The sequence below is a fragment of the Tasmannia lanceolata genome, unplaced genomic scaffold (genome assembly GCF_043159265.1).
Source record: "Tasmannia lanceolata isolate RefF3 unplaced genomic scaffold, GAP_Taslan_0.1 ptg000021l, whole genome shotgun sequence".
Classification (NCBI taxonomy): Eukaryota; Viridiplantae; Streptophyta; class Magnoliopsida; order Canellales; family Winteraceae; genus Tasmannia; species Tasmannia lanceolata.
In genome coordinates this window covers 8,163,113-8,170,773 of record NW_027518698.1, presented here as the reverse complement: position 1 = coordinate 8,170,773, position 7,661 = coordinate 8,163,113, and positions in this window count along the sequence as shown.

Below are 7,661 nucleotides of genomic sequence, written 5' to 3'. Positions count from 1 at the left end.
ATCGATTTATCTTGTGTCTTTCGGAACCATTGGATTATGGTTTCCAATCTAAAGAACCATTAGAGCCCAATTTAGGAACACTGGTGTCGTGCCGTGTCCTAGGTTTTAGGGAGTCCTAGAGTTAGGAGTCCAGCCTCATCACGGACGCTTGCTATGAATAGCAACCGTACCATAGGTCTAGTTACACTAGTCACCCAATCTTTCCTTAAGACAAGCCTAGTAAACTAGGATGTAGGCAAACCTGCATTAGTCTAAGGAACAACTTGCATTTAGATAAGAATCATACAGCATCTTAGATGAAATCCTAAGATAATAAAATCCTCAACTTGAATTAAATAACTACTTTTAAAACTGTTGAAACAGTCAAATCCGTTTAAGTCGGTGTCCTAGTTGAGTTAGGCATAAGTAGCTTAGCTTAGGTGCACCGAACTACGTCGACTCTGATCCCAGTGAGGCTTGGGTACGTAGGCAGCTTGGATGTCAGATGGCATACCAACCGCGAGTCGGCACCACAACAAATTGTGGTGTTTTGTATTTTAATTTTATTGTAAATTCTTAATTAAATCACTTAGGATCTTCTATGAGATTAGAATCTTAGGAGAACTTGCACTTAGATTGAATCCAGACAAATCAAGAAATCAAAATACACATTTAGGATTCACATTGAAATTAAATCATAGGATGCATGTCCCGTAGATAACATATTAACATAGAGTTGAATGAGCCATTTAAAATAAATTTAAAAGAGTTAGCTTTTGGAATCGAAGACCGATTATCGGGCAGGAATGGTGCATGTGGTGGATAAATCCCCATACCTTCCATTCTTGTAACCAGGTAGCGAGTCTAGATTTCTGGTTAATTACGGGTCCTAGATCCCATATCTAGGTGGCGACTCTGTCAGTCTCTTTTATGTGGAATTCGGATTGCCTTAGTGATCCCAAGTTCACATAAAAGACGAATCTAAATCAACACTAAGAAGCACACGCCAATCGCGTGGGTATTAGAGACCAAGAGAGTGCAAGGCGGCTCGCGCCCCACCCCTCTCGCGGGATCGTGTCCCACAGTCTGGCGACTCTGCTGGGGACCACCTAACTTCATTACAATTCCAAAGGATAACTCATTTGAATCTATTTTAACTGGCTCATGAAAACTCTATCTCTTTTATGCTTGTTAGATTAGTTTGTATGCTTTATTTTCTCATCACATATACTCAAACTTAATCTAACAAAACCTGAAGGCATCATAGATTGCGCGAACTTATTGCACACACTTACATCACTTTCATCTAAACCCCTGCATCTCACATGCACACACGTCCTATTTTAGGAACCCGGAGTGTTATCTAGCATGGTTGACTGGGATTTCATCACCTGGTGCCTCTGTGCTAGAGAAGCATTCCACCCTTAGCCTAGTACCTTTATGGTACGTAAACGGATCTCTTGTTCACGTACTGATACGCCGGACACTGGTACAGTATATCGAACAGGGATTCGCGCTAAGGGAACTCTTGGCCTTACCCCTAGATTAACCCACACATGCATGTAGTATACGAACACATGTGCATCACGTGTGTGAGCCTAGTTTAGGATATCCTACCTATTTGTGTCTAGATTAGGCCGTAGACCATCTTCTAATGGCTACGATCGGTCCTAGGTACACAAACAAAGTCATGAGTCGAGATCCTCTCTCCACTCCGCTAGATTAGGATTAGGGTTGATGCCTTCAGGTAACACTGATAAAATGTGCAAAGATTAAAAAACTTTCCCTTTGGGGTTAGGATTTAAATCCCATTCATTTCCAAAGATCTCATAGGATTAGTCATTCATGATCCATCCGTTGAAAGCAATCTTATGCTATCTCATCTCATCTCGATCGTACGATTTTTAATCTTATATTATCTGATTCGATCGAGTATCCATACTTCCTTTATATTGGTAGGAACTCATCCTAATCTCATGTTCATGTAATCCTGATTATCCCTGTATCCTTTCTCCTGGCTTACAGACACCATGTCTACTCGTACAATTCTTGATTGGATCCGTGGTACATTAAGAGAATCCCATATCTATGCCATAAGTGAGCAAGAGAAAAATCTCTTCGGTTACGTGGCCACCATCAAGCTCGATTGGGGATTACTCTATGCTGCATCAGAGTGTTGGGATCCCGATCATCATGTCTTCCGTTTTGGCAACCAAGAAATGTGTCCCACCTTTGAAGAATGGTGTGCCTTATTGGAATATCCTGTAGATGGCCCTCTGGTGAAGCCATCTTACGTGTCGGATTATCGTCCTTTGTTCCTTCGCTTGATGAATAATCCAGATGAATCCATGAACTCTTTCATCAAAGACCAGGAAGTGTCCATGCAACAACTGATTGACATTTACCCTCCTGTTGGGCATATTGGTGCTGTTGATATTCAAAAAGCCCGAGGTCGCGCTCTGAGATTCTGCTCCTTTGCTAGGTTCCTCACTGTCCAGCCTTCTCGCTGTGCGTCAGCTGTTCTCTTGGACCTCGTTGATCAGATGGATCGTGGCGCCAATCCAATTCCTACTATGCTTGCAGAAACCTTCAATGGATTGGATGAGATGGCTCGTCTTCGTGCCAGCTCAGGTCCAGGCTCTTATGTTCGATCTTTTGTTGGGTCCTTCTCAGGATGTCCTGCATTACTTCACGTGTGGTTATGCCACAAGCTAAAAATTGCAGCTCCTGTGCATTTTGATCATACGTTATACACCTTCAGTGAATGGCGTCATGATGTTTCTTTCAATCATAAAGGCGATTGGGCTGAGTGGTTGAGTTCTCGCCATGAAGATCAGATTTATTGGCAAATCCCTGGAATCCAAGAAGCTGTCTTCAATACTGGAGAAGCTAACTACGTTCGCCTTCTTGGCCTCAAAAAGACTTCCTTTTATATTCCTGCCAGGATTCAGCGTCAGTATGGAAGGGAGCAATCCATTGTGCCTCCCCTTCGTCATTTCTATCCGCCTGAGGATCTCAAGCCCAAGATTGTCAAAGCCGTTTCATCTGCTTGGGATGTTCGAGTCATCAAATCTTTCAAGGAGTCAGTTGAGGAAGATAGTCGTCCAAAGAAGAAGTCTAGAAAGAGTGCTTAATGTCATGTTTTCTCTTATCAGTCTATCTTTGAAAGATCGAACCATGTACTCAAGCTTTAATGATCTATCAATAAAAGTTCACCTTTTTCTTTCAGTATCTTCGTCTATGCATACATCAGTGTCTACTTCTTTCTGATTTTAAATATGTCTTTCAAATATTACAGGGCCGTAGACACCATAGCTAACCCTAATACTCCTTGGGTTCGGGTCTCTTCTCGATTACAGAGGAAATCTGTATCCCCGCCACCTTCTCTGAGAACCCCAGCATCTCATTCTTTCCCGTCCTCATCCTCACCAATGGCAGAAAACCAGGACAGTCCTCCACTCGCTGCTATCACCGATACTCTTACCTTGATTCTCCGGCAGCTTCAAGAACTCAAGGAAGAGAACCAAGTTATCAAGGCTCAACTTTCTGAGAAGTTCGGACAATCGTTGTCCAAGGATAAAGGGCCTGTGCACCAAGCAGCTACTTCAGCAGCACCTGTCCAGCCAGTGTTCATCAATATCCATGATAAAACCGAAGAAGATTTGGAAAAAGAGCAGTATAGCGAGAATCGCAGTAGACCTTCTCAGTCCATGGTTGATAAGTCTGTTATGGAGAAATTAGAGACTCTTACCAGAAAAGTTCAAGACATTCAGTTTCAAGACCAGGGTAGTTTCAATCCCAGTGATCTTACTCTATTTCCCGAAATCCGCCTTCCTGCTAATTTTCAAATGCCCGATTTCGACAAATATGATGGTGTGGGTTGTCCAATCACACATTTACAAATGTTCACCATCATGTGTCAGCCTCAAGGCTTATCTCCTGAGCAAATGGCTCAATTGTTCCCAGTTTCCCTAACCAAGGTTGCTAGGAGATGGTTCATGGTCTTGGACAAGACTCGTTACAGGACATGGAAGGATATCGGCGAGCAATTCATCAGGCAGTTCAAATATGATGATGGGACAGAAATCACCAGAAAGGATTTAGAGAGAACAAAACAAGACTCGAGAGAATCCTTTCTGATTTTTGTGAAAAGATGGAGGAGAATAGCAGCTCAGATGATGGAGCGCCCGTCTGAGGAGGAGCAAGTCCAGATAATCATGAAAAATATTTCCCCCCAGCTCCAGTATCACATGTCATTGCAATACTATCCAGACTTCAAACACTTCATTGTGGCTGGCACCCAGATAGAGGAGGCTATGGCTCAAGGTGTATTCAACCGTAGCAACCCAAATCCTAGAGATTTCAAAAAATCCCCACCAGCCCAAGTCAGTAGTATCTCCCATTCCAATGCTCAATCCTCTAAATCCCAGGAACCTCTAGTAATGGACTATGCTCAACCTGCGACCGCACCTCGGCAACAAGCCCGGGTAGAATTTACTCCTCTTCCCATTCCATCTTCGGAGGTGCTTAAGCAGTGTCTGGCTTCAGGTCGCATAACCCTACCTGCCACCCGGCCTCCCCCCAATCCTTTACCTGCCAATTGGCGAGCTGACCTACACTGTGAGTATCACAGGGGTCCTGGTCATCTTACAGACAATTGCATCGCCTTGAAATTCAGAATCCAGAAACTTATTGATGAGAAAGTCATTGCATTCCAACCAAGACCCAATGTTACCCAAAACCCGCTACCTGGTCATGCTAATCCTCCCGCTGCCGTTAATGCCATAACCATAGGAGATCCTGAGTTTGACCCTCTCACCCTCATATGTGCTTTAGAACCCATTTCTGAACCCGAAATCATCTTCTGTGATGAATCATACCTGAGGGAGTCTGTACCTCCCTTGGTAATCACCTATGAGCCACAAGTCCCTCAAATTATCACCTATGGTGAGCCAGAATTGGATGAAGTCAGACATGTGACAAGGGGTGGAAGAATTTTCAAACCTGCTGAATTAAGAGTCGAAAATCCAGGGGCATTGGCTCGAGGAGAGGAGCCGCAATACGTGAAGGACCCAGATGATGAAGTTGTTCAGCAGTTGAAGAAAACTCAGGCTGTCATATCTGTTTGGGGGTTGTTGATAGCATCGAAGAAACACAGAGAGGCTGTGTTGAAAGAACTGAATACCACACAGGTGTCCTCAGAAATATCTCCAGAGCAACTAGCTGAAGTTGTCGCTCTGACACACGCCACCAGGGCCATTAGTTTCTCAGACCAGGAGCTGCCTCCTCAAGGTCGGAATCATGCTAGAGCTCTTCATGTCACTGTTGTTTGCGAAGGCAAGAAAGTACCGTCTGTGCTGGTAGATAATGGATCCGCGTTGAATGTATGTCCATTAAGAACTGCCATTACCTTGGGTTTCGGTCCCACTGATTTTGCCGAATCAACCCTTGGTATCCTCGCATATGACAATACCCGCAGAAATGTGGTCGGAGTCCTTACCACCAGGATCGTTATAGGCGGTCAAGAATTTGAGGTGGAATTTCAAGTTATTGATATCAAGGCCTCGTTCAATATACTTCTGGGACGACCCTGGTTGCATAAGGAAGGTGTTGTTGCCTCAACCCTTCATCAAAAACTGAAGTTCATTAAAGAAGGAAAATTGATCACTGTCAGAGGCGACGAAGAGCCAGAAATAGGGCAGATAACAGGAGAAACTCGGATTCTTCCAGTTACAAAAGCAGATGATTACAACTTGAATGGTTTCGCATTCGATGTTACTGCTATTTCCTATGAAGATGCCTCTCGGGAGGAGTTGTATTTGCCTTTTGCCATCAGTCCTGTGGTTGCCAAGATGATGAGAAAAATGAACTACTTTCCGGGTATGAATTTAGGCCGTGATCCAAGCAAAGCGTCTCACTGGCGCCCAATCAAAGCAAACTCTGGAGCTTTCGGTCTTGGGTATATACCTACTGAGGAGGAGGAGGAATCCATGAAAGAATTGTTGAAATTGAAGGAAGAAATCCGCCGCACCGGAAGGGTACTCCTAATGGCTCCATATCCCTTATCAATGAATGGTCATTTTATCAAAGAAGGTGAGACCTTTCCATACTATGGGTTTTCTGAACCATGGTATGACTCAGTGACAGGGATCATGATACCCGGTTTTGAAATATTCAGTGGCCTTGCTCTCCCAGAAACAGAACCGCCGATATATTATGTTGAGAAAGCTGTTGAGGACTGGTTAGTCTACCTTGAGCCAGATGTGCTGGAATCTTTGTTTGAAGAAAATGTGCCTGATGTTGATTACTATTCTGAAGAACAAGAAGAGACAGATTGTGAAGATGTGCTGGTGGCAGTTATTCAGAGTAATGATACCTTTACTGAACCCCAGAGTCAGATTGCACCTGCAACAGAAAATCTTTCAAACTGGAGTTCTGATGTTTTTCCACTTTATTATATTGCTAAGTCAAGTCTAGTCAAGTCGAGTGAATCGGTGTCAGTGCCTAGTCCAGGCGAGTCATTTTCTGAGTTTATTTACTATGTGAATCCTGAGCCTGTTCAGGATGAGTCCAATGATAATGATGTAACTTCTTTCAATTCAATGAAATCTGATTCTCAGTATGTCTCTGTGTTTGCTTCTGACTTTAATAATAATGATAACACTCCCTCCTCAGACGAGGAAGAGGGGATCGACGAAACTCCCTTTGAATTACAGCATATGCTCAAACAAGAGGAGGAGCGCCGAGCCCAGCCTCTTAAAGATGAAATCGAAATTATAAACATCGGAACAGAAGATTTAATACAGGAAATACGAATTGGAAATACTCTATCATCTGAAGAGCGCGATGAATTAATAAACCTACTTAAGGAATATAAAGAAGTTTTTGCCTGGTCCTACAAAGATATGCCCGGGTTGAGCGAAGACATTGTTCAACACAAGCTACCTTTGTTGCCTGGGATTAAACCTAAAAAGCAGAAGCTAAGGAGAATGAAGCCTGAGTGGGTCCTGAAAGTAGAAGAAGAGGTTACTAAGCAGTTGAATGCTGGATTTCTGCAAGTGGTGGAATATCCAGAATGGCTCGCAAATATAGTACCTGTACCGAAGAAAGATGGAAAGGTGAGAATGTGTGTAGATTTCAGGGATTTGAACAAGGCAAGTCCAAAAGATGATTTCCCTCTACCACATATCGATATCTTGGTGGACAATACGGCCGGGCATGAATTACTATCTTTCATGGATGGTTTCTCGGGCTACAATCAAATTAAGATGGCACCCGAGGACATGGCTAAGACCTCGTTCATTACACAATGGGGGACATATTGCTATCGGGTAATGCCATTTGGTCTTAAGAATGCTGGTGCGACATATCAAAGAGCAGCTACAGCCTTACTCCATGACATGATACATAGAGAAGTCGAAGTTTATGTTGATGATATGATTGTAAAGGCCAGGGAAAGGAGGGATCACATCCCGAACCTCAAGAAGTTCTTTGAAAGAATACTCAAATACCAGCTTCGCCTGAATCCTAGCAAGTGTGTATTCGGGGTTACCTCTGGTAAGTTGTTAGGATTCATGGTGAGTCAAAGGGGTATAGAGGTAGATCCTCAGAAGATTAAGGCTATCCAGGAGATGCCGCCGCCTAGAACCGAGAAGGAAATTCGGGGATTCCTAGGAAGGATA